This window comes from Equus caballus, chromosome 14 (assembly GCF_041296265.1).
Source record: "Equus caballus isolate H_3958 breed thoroughbred chromosome 14, TB-T2T, whole genome shotgun sequence".
In the NCBI taxonomy this organism is placed as follows: domain Eukaryota; kingdom Metazoa; phylum Chordata; class Mammalia; order Perissodactyla; family Equidae; genus Equus; species Equus caballus.
Genome location: NC_091697.1, coordinates 58,818,887 through 58,841,245, shown reverse-complemented (window position 1 = coordinate 58,841,245; position 22,359 = coordinate 58,818,887). Strand labels below are relative to the sequence as shown.

General features: G+C 46.9%; 2 long non-coding RNA genes across 12 annotated transcripts in view; one reads left to right on the top strand and one right to left on the bottom strand.

Annotated features, from left to right (window-relative positions):
- Positions 1 to 22,359, top strand: part of LOC102147598 (uncharacterized) — a 60,184-nt gene that overhangs the window by 19,070 nt on the left and 18,755 nt on the right. For 7 of the 11 annotated variants that reach the window (XR_002799659.2, XR_011425072.1, XR_011425076.1 and 4 more), the window contains one exon: positions 21,364 to 21,404. The exons of the other annotated variants lie outside the window; for them this stretch is intronic. This is a non-coding gene — a long non-coding RNA (uncharacterized lncRNA). The remainder of the gene's footprint in view (positions 1 to 21,363; positions 21,405 to 22,359) is intronic. 11 annotated transcript variants of the gene reach the window in all.
- Positions 14,805 to 21,380, bottom strand: LOC111767817 (uncharacterized). The gene is made up of 2 exons (XR_002799662.2): positions 21,237 to 21,380; positions 14,805 to 17,232 (listed from the first exon to the last, which is right to left on the bottom strand). It is a non-coding gene; the product is annotated as an uncharacterized lncRNA (long non-coding RNA).

Sequence of the window (22,359 nt, the reverse complement as noted above, 5' to 3'; positions counted from 1 at the left end):
AGGACCCTCAATCCTAGGCATTAAGAGGCCCTCAGGGAGGGGCATCCCTCTTTGTTTTTGAGAGGTAGAGGGGCCTGAGGGTGGTGTGCTTCCAGTCCTCCTTTCCCCAACCCACGCCTGGTGCTGGCCAGGTCCTGCGGTCCACCCCTGGGGTATCTCAGGAACCTGGCCTGGAGTGGGGAGGGGGCTGAGACAAGCATGCACGTGGCAGGTGGGTACTCTAGAACTCTCCATCCTGAGCAAAGCTGGGCCCTCACTCCTGTGGCAGGACTCTGTGGCTCAGGCCTGGGACCTGCGTGTGGGAGGAGTCTCCCTAAGCCCATTTAGAAAAAGAAACCTGACTTTTGCCCTCTGGGGCAGGGGTGGCTGATGCCCTTTCCAGCTGCCCTGGTCACCCTGTCACCTGAGGACAGTTGCCACTGGTCTTAGATACACAGTGATGGCCCTTGCTTCTGGCAAAGTAGATTTAAAGACTTCCCATGTGGGAAGTCTTTCCCAGGAAATGGACAGCACTTAGAATTTTGCTTCAGTGATATAGCACGGTAGAGAAGTCCACAGTCAGTTAAGCCTGGGTTTGAATCCCGGCTCTGCTTCTTTGTGTGTGTGTATGTATGTGTTGGGGTGGGGTGGAGTGGGTAGGGGGTGCTCATGAAATTATTGAGCCTCTTCAACTCTCAGTTTCTATATCTGTAAAATGGGAACAACTATACCTACCTCACAGATTTACAGTATGAATTAAACAAAATAACCTGTGTGAACCCCTTAGCATGTGCATGGCCCATGGTAGCTATTTTTGTCATCCTTGTCATTGTTATTAAGCATGTCAGTGGGCTCCACCACTCTGTGGGTGGAAACAGCTTTCATGTGTGGCTCAGCCTCATGCAGGCTGTGCATCTGCCGTGACTCAGGAGCCTAGAAGGATTGAGCCAGAGAGCTCAAACCTCTCTTTGCTATATTGCTATTTGCAGTCATTTGTGTTATCCAGGATAGAGAATTAAGTTTCTGCTGATGTGTAACGCCATTCCATTTATTTCCATTTCTTTTCTGTTTAGTTCGGTGTTCTTGAAAGAAAAAATAGTTAAATAGATAAAATGTATTGCGGGTTTGCTATACTAAAAGTTGTACACATATTCTCCAGTTTAATTCACATAACAACCAAATGAAGAAACGCAGAAGCTAAACGATACCTAAGGCTACACTGCTTTCCTGCTGCAGACCCGGCCTTCACAGGTCCAGTCCAGAGCCCAAACTCAGCCCCCTGCTGCCTCCTTAAACAGGGCAGTGGGTGACCTTGGCGGCCCTGAGAGGTCAGGTAATCTAGTTTATCCCGTAACCCCCTTTCTGGACTGAGCTGTGTGTCCCTGAGGGGAAAGTCTGTCCTACTTTAGGAACTTTCCTAAGAACATTGCGGATCTTCCTTTGGTAGCCATTTCAGGGTCTGCAGGAACAGTGACTTCTTCCTTAGTCCCCTTGCAGTGTCCCCTTAAGGCCATCTGTCCATCCTTCGAGAGTGGTTCGGAACCCGGTTTGAGAGTATGCTCAGTCCTCAAGTAGACACGCGGACAGTGAGGGCGATGTTGCACTGGCATGCGGGTGGGGCCTTCTGCCATTCTGACTGTGGTGTGTGGCATCCAGTGCAGGTGCAGCCAGATACCATCCCCGCCTGCTCTCCACCCAAGCTGCCTGACCACAGCAGGCTCCTTCCTCACAGGTCTGCACCCACCTGGCCCAGGAGCAGGGGAATTGGTCTGTGGGCCAGCTGGATCACTTGAGGAGCTGAGTGGCCATGTTCAGCCTGGCCTGCAGTCCCAGGGGTGACTGGGGTGATGGGGAGGGATAGATCTGCTCCAGCCATGAGCAGCCACTGAGTGGTTATCTAGGGACCTTGAAGCCTGACTAACATACCCCCTGGGGTTGCCTTCATTCAACAAGCTTTTATTTAGCACCTACTGTGTGCCTCAAAAAGCCAGGTGAAAGAGATCTCAGACATGAGCTGATGTAGAGCTGCCTCCAGCCCAGCAGGCAGGGCCACCAGTGGCCACCAGGGAGCTCCACTGCTCTCAGAAGGATTCAAGGCTGGCAGAGGAGCCAGCTTGGCTGAGTTGCTGTTTATCTGGACAGCTTCCATGACAACCAGGAGATAAATACCTGAGGTCAAGCAAAGCTTGGAGCAAGATTAGGTGCCTGGATAGGGTGGGGCCTATACGGTGATTTGGAGAACTTTAAGTGACCAGGATCTTCTGGGTGGCCTATTCAATATGCTTAATTAGTTTGTTAATTAATTAATGTCCCACCCTATTCCAGAAAGGATTCAAAGTGGCTTCATTCAGCAGGTGTCTTAGAGGGAAGAAGGTGTCCTAAACTTGCTCTGAGTGAACTGTTGGGGATTAGGCCCTACTTGGGTCATTTACCAGCTGCCAGCTGAGCTTCGTGCTCCCAGGGCTGGTTCCCTGGAAAGCACAGCCTTTGCTGCTGAAGCTGGTTTGCAGCGTTTCTGTGATCACCTCGGGGTCCCTTTGCAACAAGTGGCCCCTGAACCTTCCTGCCTTGAGGCAAATCATATGACTTAAGAGAAGCAAATCTGACCTCAGTTACCAGGTGCAAATATCAGTAACTGGGAGTAACCAGGAGGCCAGCGTCCCTGGTTGTTTCAGCATCTGTTGTTAAATATTAAGAGTGCACTGTTCAGGGCGTGATAAAGGCTGTCTCTCACAGGTTTATGATTTCCAGTAAACTAGAGGACTTCAAGGAAGGGCCAGGGCTGGTGAGAGACTTCAGGCCTGCTCCTCCACTGGGCTGGCAGAGCAATTTCTACAGACCTGGGAGGGGCAGGAGCGAGGCCACACCTTCTCAAGGCTAGCCCTGTTCCACAGCAGAGCCAGAGAGCCATGCTGCCCAGCTATGTGGGGCAGGGCCAGTTTCTGGACCCGGCTGGGCAGCTACGTGCAGTCTCGGGGTGGTGATATGGGGAAAGGAAGACCTCTCTCCTCAGTGTGCTGGCCACTGTGCCTGCTTCCTGCTGGGTGTCACGCCAGCTAGGAGCCCTGGCACTTTTCCTCTGTCATTCTGGGCAATGGGCAGCTACAGCTGCTCTCACAGAAAGCTGGAGGAGCATTTCCAGCATCTGGGAACTGCAGACACATGAGCTGAGATTCCTCAGTGCCTGGCCTCAAGGGAGCTGTAGGCAGGCAGCATACCCCACCTTGGCCTAGGAAGGGAACTGAGGTCGCCCTCCTACTTTCCAATGCCATGAGGGAGACCCTTCTGAGTTTCTCTGGAGTACCTAATCCAACGGCAAAGACAGAAGACATACATCAAATTAGAATGCAGTAACAATAGCATGGATTCATTTAACAAATATTTAATAAACACTTTGCTGTGTGGCACACTCTGTGCTAGGTGCAGGGCATACAACCGTGAACAGACAAGGTCCCTGCTCACATGGAGCCTACAGTCTAGTGGTGGAGAGAAAAAATAATTAAACAAACACAGAGAGAAAATGTTAACACTAGCAATAAGTGCTGTGTAGCAAATTAAAATACACTGATGTATAATCAAGTGACTGAGGTCACTTTGGATTGGGTGGTCAGGGAAAGCGTCTGAGGAAGTGGCAGTAAGAGCATACCTGAAAAAAAAGAAGATTGACGAAAGAGCACGTAAACAGTCATAAGGTTACCTGTCCTGACTGCTGTTGGGGCAGGAGAGCCAGGGTGACAGGAGGAGAGGAAGAATGTTCTAGAACATATAGCTTGGTTGATGCCTTGGGATTTCTGACGCTTCTTTTCTTATTTTCTGAATCATGCCCTAAAGGTTCATTCAGTAAACCTTTATTGACCTCTGTGTGCCAGGCACTCTCCTGGATAGTGGTGAAACCAAGATGAATATGTCAAGGTACCTTCTCAAGAGGTGTTCAGTCTGTTGGGAGAGTTAGGACAGGTAACCAAGACAGGACAAATGCTGTGGGTGAGAGAATCAAAGAGCGCTATTGGGAGGATGCAGAGGGGCTTCCCAATGCCCGTGGACATGGAGGGGAGGAGACACTGTCGAATGAGGCCCCTTGGAGGAGATGACACCTGAGGAGTCTTGAAGGATCAGGTGAGGTTAGCCAGGTGAAAAAGACAGAGTATATGTTCCAGGCAGAGAGAGTGGCCTGTGCAAAGGCCTGGAGGGGAGGGTGAGTGAATGCAAGAAGGAATCTGGAGGCTGAACAGGTAGCTGAGAATGCTGTGCTCTGGAACCTGTACCAGACACTCGAGAATAGCTTATGGAGTTAAGACAGATTCCTAAGGGGCCAAGTTAGCAGCAGGCAAAGGCTTGAGGAAAGGATGCTGAGGTTCACGAGTTCAGACCACTCTCTGGACCTCACTTCTCACTGGGAGTCATCCCATGGGAGGACCAGCTCGCTCCACGCAGCCATTTCCCAAATCAGAATAGAAGATTCACCTGAACTGGCACCTGGACGGGAGCATGCAAGTATTTGAATATCCATGTGAACTCGTTTGACTACTTGCTTTTTGGAGGGAAGGGAGCACTGAGGTAAAACCTATTATTCTGGAAGTGAGAACAAGGTTTTGTGTTTAAGGCAGGAAGACCTTTACAAGTCTCGCTAGGCTGTAAAATTACAAAGACACTGTTATCACGTCCCAGTAAATGCATAATTTGATCATAAAGTAAGATAATCCTGTGTCCATTCCAGCCTGATAGGGAACAGACATCTTTCTCCCATCCTTTCCTCTTACTTTCTCCCTTCTTTTGTTTCCCTCTCTTTTCCTCAGCCCCCTGGTTATCTTTTTTACATGCTCGTTACTCCCACAAGTCCCTCCAGTATAGCTAACAACCTTAATTACTTGGAAGTCACCTCAGCCATTCGCGTGACCGGTTGAAAACCAGGAAGTAAGCAGTAAGCAAAAAAGACAGCAAGAAAGAGTGAGAGAAAGGGAGAGAGAAGAGCAAAGTCCAAAATTAATTAACATTTATTGAGGACTTGTGGACTTACTATGTCCAAGGCACTGTGCTAAGCTCATCACTTTCTCTCTTTTGTTCAGTTTTCCCAAAAGCTCTTCCATTGGCCCCTCTAGATCTACTCTCTACCCTCTCATCTGCTCTGTGCCCTGAGGCTGAACCGTACGCACTGTATCACCATCTACCTTGCCTCTGGCTTCTGGCTAGGTTTGGCCGATGGGGAGTACTGGCAGCAGAGCAGGAGACACAGGAAAATTAGATCAAGAATTTATTCCGCTGGGTCCCCATTGGGTCACTATAGGCCAACTGCACCCTCTACTAGAGGCCACAGCTCCTGCCAGACACCCATTCCAACAGCTGCCTTCACTGGGTTTCCATACCTCTTCCCTTCCTTCACACCTTCAGGCTAGAGGTGGGAACAGCTCCCCGCTGTTGCTAGGCCTAAAGTGCTCCACTATCCCTTGTTGATTTCCTTAAACCCTTCCAGTTTGAGGATGCTTCTGTTTCCTACAGGACCCTGACAGTAGGATAAACTTTATGACATAAGCACTATACTATCCCCATTGTAACACAAGGCACGTGAGGCTCAGAGAAGTGTAATCGCTTGTCCAAGGACACACAGCTGGTAAATGGTAGAAGTAGGACTCAAATCCAGGTGTTCCTGATACATGCGACAGAGCATGTGTATGTTTAGTCATTATATTATGTTGCTTCCCATGCACTAAAGACCACCTCCCCGAGACTCCACTAAATATCTTTTTGCTCTTGTATTTTGTTTCCCAATCCATAACTGTTTAAAAATAACAAAAATTAGAAGTGGATGCTAAAAGCTGGCTTTCAAGTAAATTGTGAGAAGTGACTGGTGACAGTCTGAGATGGAGAAAAGGCATAGTAACTATTAAAAATAGGCCTAAGAACTTCAGAAAACTTCAGAGTCCACACCTGTCGTGTCTTCTGTGCCTTCTGAGGGATGGCAGCATTGACATGACAGTCCTCTGGAGCCTGAAGTAAGGTTCTGAAATTGCCAAAAGAGTTAACGAGATTGCCTAATTCTTCCTGACACTGGTCCTTATTTTAGTGGCCAGTTTTCCTGCTCAGTTTGTGACACCCCAACCCAGGGCAGAGGTTCTTTCTAGTTCTGAAACTGCTGATTCAGTTTGTATGAGGATATTACTTTTTAAGGAACTTTCAAAAAAACACCTAAAATTTAATTGTAGCCATAGTTTAGTTAGAGAAGCCCTGGGTGCAGAATTTTCTCCACTTCCCAGTGTTTACAGGGTCTGACGTCACTTGGAATTGGAGGGAGACTCTGGGGAGAAGGGCCAGGAGCTGTTCAGCAGGTGTCAAGGGCCCTCACCCTGGGACTCTATCTGTGGGCAGCTGTGTGGAGGGTGTTAAGACAATTAGTGCCTGACTGTCCTCTTGACGGCTTGTCTGGCTAGCCTTTAAAGATCTTAGCTGAGGAGACTATATAAGAGGGCTCTTTTACAGTTATTTGATTATTAGTAAGGTTGACCCATTTAAAATCTTTTACATTTGTATTGTTTTGATGATTCTGTTCACATGTATGTTAGAAACTGCTAGTTGCTTTCCAATATCTGTTCCCCACCCCTTTCTTAGTAACAAAATCAATTTTTTAGCTGAGCCCTTTGCCACCCAACTAAAAGTCTATGTTTCCCAGGTTCTCTTGCAGCTAAGTATGGCCATGTGACTGAGTTCTGACCAATGAGATGTAAGTGAAAGTATCATGTGGGACTGCCAAGAAGTTTCCTTAAAGGGAGGGGGGTGTGCCCTTCTACCCACCCTCCCTTTCTCCATCCTTATTCCTTAAATGAGGGCACGATGACTAGAGCTCTAGCAACAAACATGGACCATGAGAGCTGTACCCTAGGGCTGGGGTAGAATGAGGTAGAAAACGCCTAGGTCCCTAATGACTCCTGGAGCTACCATACCAGCCCTGGACTGACAACTTCTGGACATTTTTTTTTTTTAATGTGAGAGAGAAATAAACTTCCATCTTGTTTAAACCACTGTTGTTTTCTGTTATATGTAACTGAACCAAATTCTAACTAATACAAAATGCTCTGTTTTTCTTCTGCAGTATTTTTTTCCATCATCAATCTGATTTTTACATATGAAGGATATTTCCTCTCTGTAAATATTGTGAAGATTCTCCCCATTTTTGCTTGCCTTTTGATTTTGTTTATGAAGTTTGTTTTTAAAGGATAGGTGTTTATTTATTTATTTATTGATGAAGAGTAGCCCTGAGCTAACATCTGTTGCCAATCCTCCTCTTTTTACTGAGGAAGACTGGCCCTGAGCTAACATCCATGCCCATCTTCCTCCACTTTATATGTGGGACGCCTACCACAGCATGGCTTACCAAGCGGTGCCATGTCTGCACCCGGGATCTGAACTGGTGAACCCTGGGCCGCCGAAGTGGAACATGCGAACTTAACCGCTGTGCCACCAGGCCAGCCCCCAAAGGATAGGTGTTTATTTTTAATGTTAAAATTTTCAGACTATTAAATACTATTTGCTCTCATATTTAAAGTTTTTCCCATTCAAATTGAATAAATATTCACCAATATTTTTCTAGAGTTTTTTTTTTTTTTTTATGATTTCACTGTTTCCATTGGTGAGTGCTGTTGGTGGGTTTCGAATCTTCTGTAGGTCATGAGTTTCTAGCCCCAGCTACTCTCCTGAGCTGTGGGACAGGAGCCAGCATCACCTCTCATTAACACCACCTGTCCTGGCCTGAGCCTCCTGAAGGCCAGCACACTCAGCACATACCCCTCCTGCTCCTTCCCCCACCCTCTCCTCCTCTGTAGGTCATCTACCGGCTACCCAGGATAGCACTCTGGGCTTCTTCTGGAACTTTTGTCTTCACTACCCTGTGTTCAGCTCTATTCCAGCTTATCTTTAATTCCTGTTTACCTAGACTAGGCCATTGACAGACTTCTTGACTATCCCAGGAGCTTTTTGTTATTTTTTTTTTCTGGAAAGGTGATATGAAGAATTTTTAAATTTTCCTCAAGTAGACATGGAGCTTTTTAAATTAAAATTTTGTTTTCTGATAAGAGAAATGAACCATGTTCATCATCTAAAATATTGGAAAATACAGAAAAATACCAAAAAAAAAAGCCAGAATCTCTCCATTACTACTGTAAAAACACATAAAGTAAAAAATGAAAGCCCTACCACCCCAAGAAGTAACCTCTGTCAACAGTTGATGTATCTCCTTCCAGACTTATTTATACAAAAAATGTAAAAGATATACATATGCACAATTTTGTTGCTGAAAATTGGATCATGCTGTATACTTTTTCAACAACTGGTTTTTTACAAATAGTGATATGTTGTGTACCTCTTTCTAAGACAGTACAAAGAGACCTACTGGATTCTTTTTAGAGGCTGTGTGATGTGATTCCACTGCACGGCTGTACCATTTTTTTGTCTTTCTTCCTACAGGTGAATGTGCCAGTGCCATGCTAATATATATGAGGCTACTGTTAACATCCTCATCGTAATACTTTTATGCATTTGTGCCAGTGTGTCTATAGGATTTCTAAAATTGGGATCATTGAGCTAAAGAGTACGTACATAGTAAATTATACATGCTGCCAGTTGCCTCTTGTCAAAACCTTGTACCAATAAATGCAGTGTCCTTTTAAATGGTCCTTTCACCACTCCTTTTCTCCCCACTGGTTCATTCCTTCCTTTGCTGCTGGATTACTTTCACAAAATTCAGATCTGATCGTGGCTTCCCCTGTTTAAAGACCTCAGTGGTTCCTCACTGCCAACAGGACAGAGTCCAGACACTGAGCATTCATCCAGGATCCTTCTCAGTTTGGGTCCTCTGGGAGGCAGATACCAAGACGGAATTCAAAGTGCAGGAGATTTATTGGGGGGTAATACCTGTGAAAGATAAAGGGAAGGGAGCAGGAGTAGGCAGGGAGAAGGCAGCCTTCAGACTGCAACTGAGGTCTAACTCCTGGGAAAGGAGAAGGGGCAGGAAGGAGGATTGGGTAGGAAGATCCTCTGACTGTGGTGCAGATTTGAGAACATCGCAACCAGCCCAATGGGGAGCTCCAGCACAGAGATTGCCCGTTAGAAGAGTCCCACTGTGGGCAGAAATGGACAGGCCCTAGCACCCGGCCATAGTCTGCCATTGGCTGGGAGCTTCCCAGGAGGCGATGTGGCCTTGACTTGAATGGTACAGCAGATCCTGTCACTCTGTGCAGCATGTTCTCTGAATGGCACTTGTCCATGGCTGTTGTAAACTGCGGGCTGCCTTTTATTTCCCCTTTTCCTGCTCCCAGACACCATGCTCTGGTGCCAGTGGCCTGACTACATGCCACACCCCACATGACCAACTGTCCATACCACCCCCAACCCTGACCCAGTTTTTTCTGCCTGGAATGCCACTCCTTCCCAGCTCTACCCATCAAACTCCTAATACATTTTCAAAGCCCAACTTAAATGTCACCTCTCTGGGTCACCTTCCCTGATCCTACCGTGCAGAATTAATCGCTCCTTGCACCTGAGGTGTTATTTGTGAATTAGTACTTCCCAGGTTGGAGTATTCTTAGCTGCTCTTTTCTCAGATTCTTGTCCCCTCAAACCTCAAAACCTAGCACCATGTAAGTTTAGTAGTCCCCCCTTATCTGTGGGGGGTACATTCCAAGACTCCTGGTGGATGCCTGAATCGTGGGTAGTACCGAACCCTACATATGCTATGTTTTTTCCTATACATACATACATATGATAAAGTTTGATTTATATACTAGACATAGTAAGAGATTAGCAACAATACCTAATAATAAAATAGAATAATTATAACAATATACTATAATGAAAGTTACCATAGATCTTAGGAACCTCAGCCTATGATTTTTTTTCTTTCCTTATTAAGTTGCGATCCTTCAGCTTTTCACTTAAAGGAAGTACTTTATGGCTTCTCTTTGGTATATCTGAATTGCCAGCATCACTACTCTTGCACTTTGGGACCATTATTAAGTAAAATAAGGGTTACTTGAACACAAGCACTGCGGTACCCACAGTCATCTGATGACAGAGAAGGCTACTCAGTGACTAACCTGCGGGTAGTGGGTACAGGCATATAGAGTAGATACACTGAACAAAAGGATGATTCATGCCCCCTTCGGGACAGAGCAGGACAACGCGAGATTTGATCACGCTACTCAGAGTGGCATGCAATTTAGAACTTATGAATTGTTTATTTCTGGAGTTTTCCACTTAATATTTTCGGACCGAGGTGACCGTGGATAACTGGAACTTGGGAAAGTGGAACAGCAGATAAGGGAGTCTACTGTACACAGTAAGCGTTGACTGAACTGTTTCCCTGCTTCTCTAAAAGCACCTCGACGTTGCAGAGCTCCAGTTCATAGAATGGTTGGATGCACACAGTCAGTGGTCAATAAAAGTTTGTTGAATTGTCTGGGACCTCATATGGGCGGGGCAAGGTGGGCAGAGGGTGCTGGGAAGAAGGTGTTTACTGTTGTTGGGAATCACCTAGTTTGGTACCAACTCGGAGTTTTAAGACTAGGGCATGTCTTCCTCTGTTTATATTTTCCTCCATGATGTGGAAAGACCCCAAAGGTTTTTTTAAGTCATTATTTTATTGCCTCTGGTCAACAGATGGGAACTTTTGGGGAGCTTCCCTTTTTCAACCACATTTTTATGAGTTGGGATTTTGCTTTTCTTCATCATTCGTTCTCCTTATGGGTGTAAGAAGAGCCATTATGATACCTGGGATGACATCTCCAGGTCGGTTGAGTAATCATTTTCTAATTGGGTGTTCATGGAGTGGAGGGAGTTGGGAGGGATGGAAATATTTTTCCTCTTCCTCTTTCTCACACCCCCCAGTTAAAGAACTTCCCTGGGAGGGGACCTGTGGGACGTCACCGAGGGTTTCCGGGGTGGGCATAGTAGAGCTAACATTAGGGCTTGGTGGGGATGAGGGTGGGTGAAGAGAACAGAGCAGAAGAACTGCTGGCCCAGACTCTCCACCCTCCTTTAGATGTCCCTTGGCTGCTGTCCCTCAGCCGAAAGAGGGTAGGGCTGGGGTGGCCACACCCTCCACTATTCCCTCAACCCCTCTAAGCTGTTGAGCCCTCAGGGGAAACCCTAGAGTTTTCTCATCAATGTGTGAAGGCCATGTGACTCTATCTTCTCTGTTAGGGTGTTCAGTGCAAGGGGAAGCAAGGAGGTTCTCAGCTGAGGCCTTGGCTGTTGGTGCTGGTTTGGCAGTCGTTAGGAATTCTTAGAGGCTTTGTAGTGTCAGGAAGCCCATCGTAGGCCTGAGTTCTTATCTCTGGGTCCACAGGCTCATCTTCAGGAGCTGTGAACTCACCCTCCTCCTTCAAGTGGCATCAAATTGTGCATTTGGTGGAGGCATAGTTCTCATCAGATTCTTTGTTACCAGAAAAGTCTGTGATCAAAACCACTGTTTTAACCCAAAGAAGAATGGCCCTTCTAATAAAAAAGAGGATGTTTTCCTACAAGAGCTGGATTCTAGTTGGATTGCTGGCACTGAGTATTGGAGACCTCAGGGTGATTCTAGAAAGACACCCAGATCATCACCTTCACACTGTGATTGCTTCCCAGGACCTTTGCATTCCCCTGCAATCAGAATTTATGGGTTAGGGACCATATGGATTCAGTTGGCACAGATCCAGAGAGCTGAACCCCTTAGAGTTGGACCTTGTGGTCTGACACCCACCTCCAAGGAGGACGACAGAAGAGAAAGAACAGACCCCGCAGGTATGTGGAGGGGGAGAAGGGAGCCATGTTACCCTGTAAGCATGGAATATCTATGAGCATGGTTCCTAGGCTTTTAAGTGAATCCCAGCATAGTCATTCTAAAAACCCCTAACAACCTGAGTTCTGGGCAGATTCTGGTCTCCATTTCAGGGCGACAGTTCTGATATTCCCAGAAAACATCAAGAGTATATGGTGCATAACAGTGAACAACAAAGGAAAGGAAAACTAGAAAAGGGAGAAAGTGCATAAGAAGAAGCTTCTCAAATTAGAGTAAAATATTGAACTTGGTTACGAAAGCACAGAACCTTAACGTGACAGCCTCTCCGATTTTGACAACCCCTCTACTTTAGTTTTTTAAGTCCTGGCCACAATTTAAATAGGGAACCATATCTGTTGAGACTTCCCAAGGGTTACGTAAACAGTTTGGATGGTTACATTTTTTTAAACAACAGTTTCTGAAAACACTGAAAAAAATCCCACTTATTTAACCATCTGATGCCTGAGCCAGCCCTGGGAGTCCCTAGGAGGCCTTGCAGAATCACTTCCTCCTGACGGGGGGTTGGGGGGTGGGGGAGGCAGGGCCCTGGCTTGGTCAGGAATCTGGGAAAGAGAGCAGAGGAGGAAGAGCCTGGTGCAGTGGGAGGAAAAAGGAGGCCTCAGATTGCTCCCCATAAGGGCAATTGTGTATCACCAGCAAGAGCAGGGACCCAGGATACAGCAGATATAGGTCTTCTGGGGGTTTGGCCCTTAAAGGAGGGAGAATATGATCAGTTACAGTCTTCCCATTTGAGATCTGATATGATGGTAGGAACAAGGTTCCGGGGCCCCTAAGTCATGGTGGAAATCTTCCCTTCTTTCTTAAAGTCTTAGCAGCCTCAGTGGCCTTGAGGGTTTCTTAAACCTGTGGGGCTGGGCTTTATCTGAGAAGTGCCCATGTCTCTTTTGAGACATCCTAGTTGCCAACTCCCGTCCCCACTCCAGTAGCCTCCGAAAAGCCGTCTACACAGAAAAACTGGTCTTATGCACCAGTGGGCATAGCTTAAAGGATAGCAAGAAGGCCTTTCTGCTTTAACGTCATCCTCTCCCCTCAGGTTTTAACTGTATCTCAATTTTGCCATTAGGAATATATTTTTAGTTAAGCATTCTCCTTCCCCAGATGATATTTTGGAAGTGCAGTTAGCTAAAGATGCATAACTCATTAGTGTAAATTAACTTTATCAAACTGGTGCACTCTATTTAAAGAGGGCCTGGTCTAGTCGTTCTTAGCCTTTTTGAGGTCATATACCCCTTCCAGAATCCAAGGAAATAGATGGGCCCTTTCCCCAGAAAAATGTACAAGCATCCAAAATTTTGCATACCATTTGTGGATTTCAAGGACCCCGTGGACCCTGCCCTGGAGTTGTGAGTTCTTATGAGAGGATGGTAAATGGGAAGAGGTAGCGGTGAGGGGTGGGCAACAGTTCAAACCGAGAACCTGGGTGCTACTAGAGATCACTTTGTGGTTTTCCCCAAGAGCAGTAATGTGAACTTATCAGAAATGAATGTCTGTCACCTGGCTGTGGTTACTGCCCTGCCCTAGAGAGAAGGTGTGCTTCTGTCAGCAGTCATGTTGGGAACTTGTGCACCACATCGCTGAGCTCCCAAGACCATGTGCAGTGTATTTCCATGAAGCTGTATGGGGAGAAAACTGTCCCGTGGACACTGGAGCTGGCTTTCTGCTGGAGGAGGCAGAAGACAACTTGTGTCCATCTGGTGGGTTGGAGTCCTCTTGACAAGGTGACAGGGGCCATCAGCCTGCTACCACCACCCCCCAGCATAAAAGGTGGGGGTTTAGTCACTCCGGACTGTATACTCGTAACTTTGAGCCTGAGATCTCTTTTATTTTCTTTGGGGAAGTCAATTTTACAAGGCACCTTGTGATTCCCTGGGTGTTGTTCTGTTCACACTGGGGGAAACATGGGGAAAGTTTTTGGATCTAGGCTTCATCTGAAAGCATCGCAGGGGATTTTGGAAGTGAGGCAGCATAGTGAAACAAGCGTTGTGATCATCTGTAGTCCCGTGCTTGTTATGTGAAGCTCCTCCTGTCTGTGGTGACTCAAGGAGGGGAGAATTTCCCCTTCTTGAGCCAGCTGGACAAGTGTCAACACTGCTCTCTTTGTAGGCTCTGGCACAGAGGAGGAGGAGCAGAGCCTGGACTAGGGGGCGTCTTCAGGGTCTTCAGGACTGGACCCACTTTAACACACATGAAAAGGGGTGGTCCTTCTCTTCAGCCACCATGCCCCTGCCCCCACAGAGCCATCCCTAGCACCTGGCACAGCACCTTATTCTAACTGGGCACAGCACACCCTTGTTGAATTGGTCAGAAGCTCACCTCTCACCCACATCATGTCATAAAGCCAAGCCCAGGCTCATCAAGTGGGCACACCCTCATGATCAGAGGCTGTCCTCTCACACGCACCATCTAACTTTCTCCTTCACTTTTTGGGTTTTTTAATATTTGTAATTTTTGTTATTATTTCTATGTTCACTAGATTTCTTGATAGTAAAATAAAGATTTCTTAAACAGGATACAAAAAGCACTAGTCGTAGATGAAAAGATAGATAAATTGAACTTGCATGAACTTTTGTTCATCAAAAGTTACTATTAAAGGAGTGAAAAAGTAAGCCACAGACTGAGATCTTCGGTAACATACCCGATAGAGGACTTGTATCCAGAATGTACAAAGGACTCCTGCAAGTCAGTATGAAAAAGACAGACAAAATAGGCAAGAGTCTTGAACAGGAATATCTCAAAAGTAGATATCTAAATAGCCAATAAGCAAATTAAAACTAATAAGATACCCTTATATACTCATCCAAAGGACCAAAAGTTAAAAGATTGATAATACCAAATAGTGGCAAACCCTCATTCATTGCTGGCAGGAGTGTAAATTGGTATAATCACTTTGGAAACTGTTTAGCAATATCTACTAAAGCCAAGATTAGACCTGTCCCATAAACCATCAGTTCCACTTCTGGGTATACACTCAAGAGGAATGAGTACATGTATCCACCAGTGTTTGTAGTATCTTTATCCATAGACATCCCAAACTGGAAACAACCCAAATATCCATCCACAATAGAATGGACAAATAAATTGTATCATAGCCATACAATGGAAAACACCACAGCAATTTTAAAAAGGAACAAACTATGGCGACACATAACAACATAGATGAATCTCACAGACTTGTAGAGTGAAAGAAACCAGACACCAAAAAAGTACATATTTTATGATTCTGTGTTGCTGGAGGATAGGATCATACCTTTCATCTCTGAAGCCCCAGTGCCTAGCACAGGTCCTGCCACATATAGCAGCCCTGAGTAGATGTTTGTTGACAGAGTGAGTGAAGTAAGACATGGCCTTTACTCCCCAAGGTGTTTCCAGAGTAACGTTTGTGTGTGTGTTAGAGTGGAATCAGTCTGGGAGGCAGTTAACAAATGCTCACAGTTCTCTAAAATGAAGCAGAAAACACGTGCTGCAAAGAGAAGCAGAAATGAAGCCCTTTCACCCGAATGGGGAGGGGGATGGCAAAGGGGCTGTGGGTTCCACGAAGAGGCCTTCGCAGGTGCGCAGAGGACTAGGAGAGCTTCCTGAAATGACTGGTATTGAGCTGAACTTTGAAAGGTGGTTTGAGAAGACAATAGCGTGAAAAGGCCTGACAAGGGCAGCCCAGGCTCAGGGAATGGCATAACCAGGTGGTTCTCAAGCTATAGCGCATGTCAGACTCACCTGGAGGACTTGTGAAAACACGATGGCTAGGGCCCAGCCCAGAGGTCCTAATTCAGTAGGTCTGGGGCAGGGCCTGAGAATCTGCATTTCTGACAAGACCCAAGTACTACTGATGCTGCTGGTCTGGGAACCATACTTTGAGAACCACTGGCTTAGGCCAAAGTCAGCTGGTTCAGGCAATTGCATCTCTCTTGAGCCACAGTGTTAGGTAAGCCAAGTGCAAGATGATGAGGGGTGTGGACAGGTGGAGTGGGCCTGGAAGCCTTTGGCTGCTGTCTGAGAAGTTTAGACGTAATTCTATAGACTTAATTTAGGGCTACATGGATGGACATGTGTGATAACTGGTCTCCAGGGTATCCTACTCCAGGGTCTGGGTACCCTCAGCCAGAAGCTTAAAGCTATACAGATGTGCAGGTGATAAACACATACTAAGTTTGGCTTTGCAGAGACAAGGCTGGCTCATAGCACACCTGCCTAGGGAGGCACAGTTTACACTGATAGACAAACAAGAAGGAGTTATTTTAAATATATGACATCAGGAATATTTGTAGCCATGCAGTACATGTCTGCTGTGAGGATGGCAGGTGGAAGAAGAATCTGCTGATCTGACCATTCAGGCAAAAGCGGCAGATTTACTCTTAATAAAGAGGGAATTGCTCTGAATTTTTCTTTTTCTTGGCTCACAGACCTCCCAGATTCCCAAGGAAAAAGATGTTACACCGCACACCCAGTCTATTTCTATCACCAGGGAGACACCTAAATCTAGGAGGTTTCCCCTAAATGGTCTCTCATTGGCTAAGGAAGGGAGAGTTAGTTGCCTGGGTGGGGTTTGGGGAGGAGGGCACGTTCTGTGAATGCGCCAGGTGAAGAGTCCCTCCCCCTTCCCAAGGCCATCCTGGTCAGGACACTAGACCAGCAGGACTGGACTACCCCTTTCCCAGATGACCCAGGCTTGAAAAGCAGAGGCCATCTGTCATCCTATGTACTGGCTTCCAGTTACACCTCCAATAAACTACACTTACTGAGTATTAATTTTCTGCAAAGTAATCTACTGGGTGTGGTAGAGACACAGATGAATCAGCCATGGACCTGCCCTCCAGAAACATAAAATGTAATGCGGGGAGAGGAGATAGAGGCCATTCTTGGTCATTGAAAACCCTCCTACCTGGTGCCTTGTTTCCTCCCTCTGTGTCCCTTGCTTAGGTCTAGTTGCCTTCTGTCCCTCACTCCCTAGTGCTGGGGGCAGGAGTTCTCACTCATTCAGCAGGATACTGGGATCATAGAGATGAGTAAATCAAGATGCTTGTGATCTGGTGGGGAGCACTTCCTGCCCTGTAGCTGGAGATAGGCCAGTCCTGAGCAGGTGCCCTGCAGCCACTACTCCTGCTGCTGGGGCCATGGCCATTAACTCTGGGCTGAGGAAACCCGATTCCCCTTGCTGGCTGGGCTCCACATTGATAGAGGCAGCCTGGGGATCCCCACCTTTGCATCCGCCTGTCCCAGACCAGCCAGACCACAAGCCTCTGGGGGTTGCAGCTGCTGCATGCGTGATGATCCACGGGAAGATGATGTGGGGGTCAGGTGACTACCAGTGCCCCACCGACTCCCTGATGACTTCCTTCCTCTTGGAGTTCTGCCTGCCTTTTCCCTCAGGGATGTGGGAACTGGCTTGCTTCCTCCTCACTCCTGAATCCCATTTGCAAGAGAATCACCTAGAAGAGAGCAGGGGCCCAGAAAACAGAAAGAGGTTTAGATCTTGCTCTCCCACTCCTCAGCTGTGTGACTAGGGTAAGGCACCTAACCATTCTGAGCCTCAGTTTCCTTATCTGTAGAGTGGAGATAATGACCTTGCTTACTTCATAGTGTTGTTCAGAGGCACAGAGGATAGAGAGGCAAAAGTCTTGTCCTTAAGCTGCTCTGAAGCCTAACAGAGGAGTTGGACAAGCACACACACAGAGTGATGTGTACCACACCCAAGGCATGTTTGGGGTGCAATGGTGAGCAGAGTGGAGGCAAACTACTTCTGTCTAACAAGGGGAAACTGCAGAGCTTCCTGTCCCTGCCATGGGGTGTGGGGCATGGGGGAAGCAACTCTCCAAGGCTTTGGAGTCTAGGGTTTGTTGAACACCAGACACTGTGTTAAGTATTTTACCCATGTTTTATTTAGTCCTCACAATAAGCCTGTGACATAGGTGTTATTATCCCCATTTTACAGACAAGCCAACTGAGGCTCAGAAAGGCTCATGCATTGACCTGGCATAGCATTTATTGAGCCCCTACTACGTGCTAAATGTTACAAATATAACACTAAACAAAACGGATCCAAGTCCCTCCCTCCTGGAGCTTACATTCCACAGGCGAAGGCATTTGCTCAAGATGAGGCTGGAAGGTGCCAGAGCCAGGTGGCCTCCTGGGCTTGTGCTTCTTTCACCTCACCCCAGAACTAACTGCCCCTCAGGACACTCCTCTCACGGGGAGCGTAGACTGTCCCTGCCAGTCCCTCTGGAGAATTCAAGGATTCAGGAGCAAGGCTGGGTCAGAGATAAGAGAGGAGCTGCTGTTTCTGTAGAACCCTCTGCTTCCTGAGGACTCCCCAGCAGCCTTGTCCCAAAGAGGCTAAATGCCTGACCACTGGGCTATTTCCCCAGGGAAGGATGGAGGGAGGAGCTTCCCTAAGGGGTTTTCAAGGGCGGATGGGGGTGCTCTCTGTGGTTGGGTCAGAGAGTGGCACCCTCTTCCTAGCTGAGGTGGGGACTCCCTTTGGATTTCACTGGGTTTATGGGAGGGACCTATTTTTTTCCTACTGCTCAGGCCCTCAAGGGAGGAAAACTCCAGGACCAGGGTATGTCAGAGGATTGAATCAGCTTCTGGCATCTGAGTGAACTCGGGGCTTCTTGGGTTCACGGCTCAGCCCTGCCCTTCCACTGCCCTCAGCCTCAGGCTGCCTCCTGATGCCGTGAGACCTGTGGCACTCCCGTTGGGCAGTGGCACTTTGTTTTAACACAAGGAAACAATCAGCCTCCTTCACTAAGAAAAAAATATACAAGATTGCTCATTATAGCATTTACTCATAGTAGCAGTCACTTGGAAACAATCAAAATGGCGAATGTTTATGGATTAAATAAAATATAGTGAAAGTTTGCATTCAATGGAATACTGTGCAGCCATTAAAAATCATCATGCAGAAGAAAATTAAATGAGAAGAGTCCTAATAGATTTAGTCAAAATTCTTGACTGAAACAACGTACACAAAACAGAATTTACAACATGATCTCATTTTTTAAAAATATGTCCATATATGCATAGAAGAATGTCTAGAAAGATGCATATCAAATATCAACAGTAGTTATCTCTGGGCAGTGGAATTGTAAGTGACTTGTTTTCTTCTGTTTTCAGTATTTTCTAATTCCTTCAGTGAAAATGCATGTCTTTTGTAATCGTGAAGAAAAATTGCCCGCAATATACATTAGAGAGAGAAGAGAAGGAGAGTGTCTCCTTCTGGCCCTGTACTTAGATGGCCCCAGGCCCCACCCAGCCTCGGGAGACTCCAAAGCCTGAGAGTAGTGGGGTAGGAGCTAGCTTGAGGAGAATTAGCCAGGTGTCATCGTCCAGGTCCCATCTTAAATGCCATCTCCAGAGAGGCCAGCTGACCACCCGCCCTAGCTGAAGAAGGCCCCTCCCACATTTTCTCCCTCTTTCACCCCATTTTTTCATCTTCCTTGCACTTGTCTGCATCTGAAGTGACCTGCCTGCTCATCTATTTCCTTGGTGATTGTCTCCTCCACCAGAAGACAAGCTCCCTGAGAACAGGGCCCCTGCCTGCCTTGCTCCCTCTGCCTTCTCCTCGGGAGAAGGGGCCCAGGTGGGATCTTGGTTTGTAAGGAATGGAGGACTTGCTCAGCAGTCCCAAGCTTTGGGTATGGATCCTAAGGCTACACGTGACAGTGAGAACACAAGACCAATCTCACGGGAGTCTAGAAACAGGCAGATAGCCAGCTCATGGGGCCAGAATTGGATGAAGCCCAGCAACCTGGAGAACCTGGTCCAGCTTGGTGACAATGGCTGCCATTTACAGGTGTTATGGAAGTGCCAGCTTTGTGCTTTACATTTTGTGAACGAGTGAAGTGAAGGTAGAAGCAGTTTATCTTCAGCCCCTACCCCTTCGCTCCCAACGCTCCTGCTGCTGCAGCCCCCTGTCCCCCAGCTCACGACTTCAGCTCTTCTCTTTGGAACCCATTCCAATCAGCTTCTCATCCCAGCCACCCCACTGAATCTGCCCTTAACCAAGATCACCTGTGACTCCAAGATGCTAAATCCAATTAGTAATTTTCTGTCCTCATATGACTTGACCTGTCACAGCGGATTGCTCCATCCTCCTTGAAACCCTTTCTCCTGGTTTCCCTCTTACTGTACTTGCTACTCCTTTTCAGTCTCTTTTGCTAAGCAATTGAATGGGGCTCAGTCCTTGGACAGCTTCTCAGTTGACAATCACCCCCTTAGTGATCTAATCCTATGTCATGGCTTTAAAGAGCTACATGCTGAGCACTGGCAAGTCTTTATTTCCAGCCTGGATGTCTCCCCTGAACTCCAGACTCATCTATCCACCTGCCTACAGGCCTCTGTACTTGAGTATCTAAAAGGCATCTCAAACTTAAAATGTCCAAAACTGAGTTCCTTCTCTTACCCCAGACATGCTCCATTAGCAGGCTTCTGCAATCAGATAAAGACAATGCTGTCCTCCAATTTGCTCCCACTTCCAATCCATCAGCAAATCCTGTTGGCTCTACTTTCTAGAATCCAACCATATCGCAAAACCTCCATGCTATCTCTCTAGACAAGTGACCATTGTCTCTTTCTGGGATTTCTGCAGTAGCCTCCTGCCTGGTTCTACCTATGCTCCCCAATTTATTCTCAATACACATCCAGAAGTGACACATCATATCACTTCTCTTTGTAGAATTCTCCAGTGGCTCCCATTTGAGTCAAAGCTCAAGTTCATACAAGGGCCCTCCTTTAATGCTCTGCGCACTCTGGAACCTCTCACTGCCTCTCTGATCCCCTCTCTTACTTCCCCTTCACTCATTCTACTGATCTCCCCACTGATCTTTACCATGTCAGGCAGACTCTCACCTCCGAACCTTTGCACATGCTGTTCTCTCCACCTAGAAAGCTTCTTCCCCATTAATTCTCAGGGTTCATGTCCTCATTTCTTTCAGATCTTTGTTCACAATTCACCTTCTCAGATGTGTGGACTTCCCTGGCCATGCTATTTAGCATTTCAGCACTGCTTCCCACCTCTTGCTCCAACACTCTCTTCCCCTATTCCTGCTGTATTTTTCCTCCAGAGCACTGACATCTTCTGACTACTGTATATTTTATTCCTTTCTTTCTTTGGTTGTTGCAAAGCTGCTCCATGAGGCAAGGGTTTTGTCTGTTTTGTCTACTGCTGTATCGCCAAGAACCCAAGGTCAGTGCCTGGCATGTAGTAGCTGCTCCATAAATATCCAGTGAATGGATGTCTGAATAAAAACATATGAAAAGACCACTTACTGTTTATACAAGGCCTTGAGGCAAGGTGGAAAGAGCACTGGGGTTTCTGCCAGCATAGGAGCATTAACAGGCCAAGTGAGAAAGTAATGCCCCGAGTAGAGAGTGCCCCTGTGCGGAGGTCACAGTCCCTGTGTCTGCCCTGGACCTGCCTGCAGTCAACTCTCACCTCTCTGGCTTCTGAAGAACTCGCAGTCGATGAGCACTTGTCACTCACTCTCCAGCCAGGCTTGCTTTGCCCGAAGGCCCACCCTCCATGCTCTGCCTCAGTCATTTACTTTCCTTCTTTTCTCCAGGTGCCAGCGTTTGCAACCTGTTGGAGGAAAACAACATCAAGGTAAGAAAACAATAAGACTGTGTCTAGTTTGGGACTTCTCAACTTAAAAAGCCTTGGGAGGTATTCCGGGAAGCCAGAGTACTGAAAGCGTTGGCAACTGGATAACATGAAGGTCCGGGGGACTCGTGTTGGCTTCCTGGATGGAGTGTGGGCACTGGCGGCGGTGAGGACAGCTCAGTATCAAGGAGTGGATCATCAGAGGTGGGGTGAGGTCCTCAGAGCGAGGGAGACAGTGCTTCCCTTGGGAAAACATGGCAAACTCCCCCCAGCCCACAGCCTGGCCCTCCTGCCCTGTCTTCCTTGCCTCCTTGCAGGCCTCTCCCCTTCCTCGCTCCCTCTGGAGGTTCTGCCCAGCCTGCTGTGGTCGGGCCAGGCCTCAGCAGGGTCTCTAGGTCTTTTTTTATATTTAGGCAAGGATGGTTTGGTTCTAGATCTAGAAGAATATACCAGATCTTCCAGCATGGGGGTTCTCTGATTCTGTGTTAAATTGCAGTCCAAATTTTAAAAACTGAAAATACTCAGTAAGTAATGGATGTGAGGGAATGTGCAGCCGGGTGTACTCCTGATGTGACTGGAAGAGGGGCAGCTTTTAGAAATGTGTGTAGCCTTTGACCAAGCAATTCCACTTTCCAGAATTTATCCTAGGAAAATAATCACATTTGTGCAAAGGTGTATGTACAAAGATGTTTATAACTGCATTGTTTATAATAGAAAAAAAGGAAATATTGGAAAACCCAACAAAAAGGAATTGGTCATTTAAAACCTGGCGCATCCCTCAAGGGCATGTCATGCAGCACAATGACCTAGGTGTATGTTGACAAGAAAGATGTTTGCATATATTGCTAAGCAAAAAAAAGAAAGAAAGAAATGGGAAAAGCTTACAAAACTTGCAAGGAAAGCAGCTTTAGGCTCAGCCTGGAGGGTTGAAATCCAGATCAGCCTCTTAACTGGTATG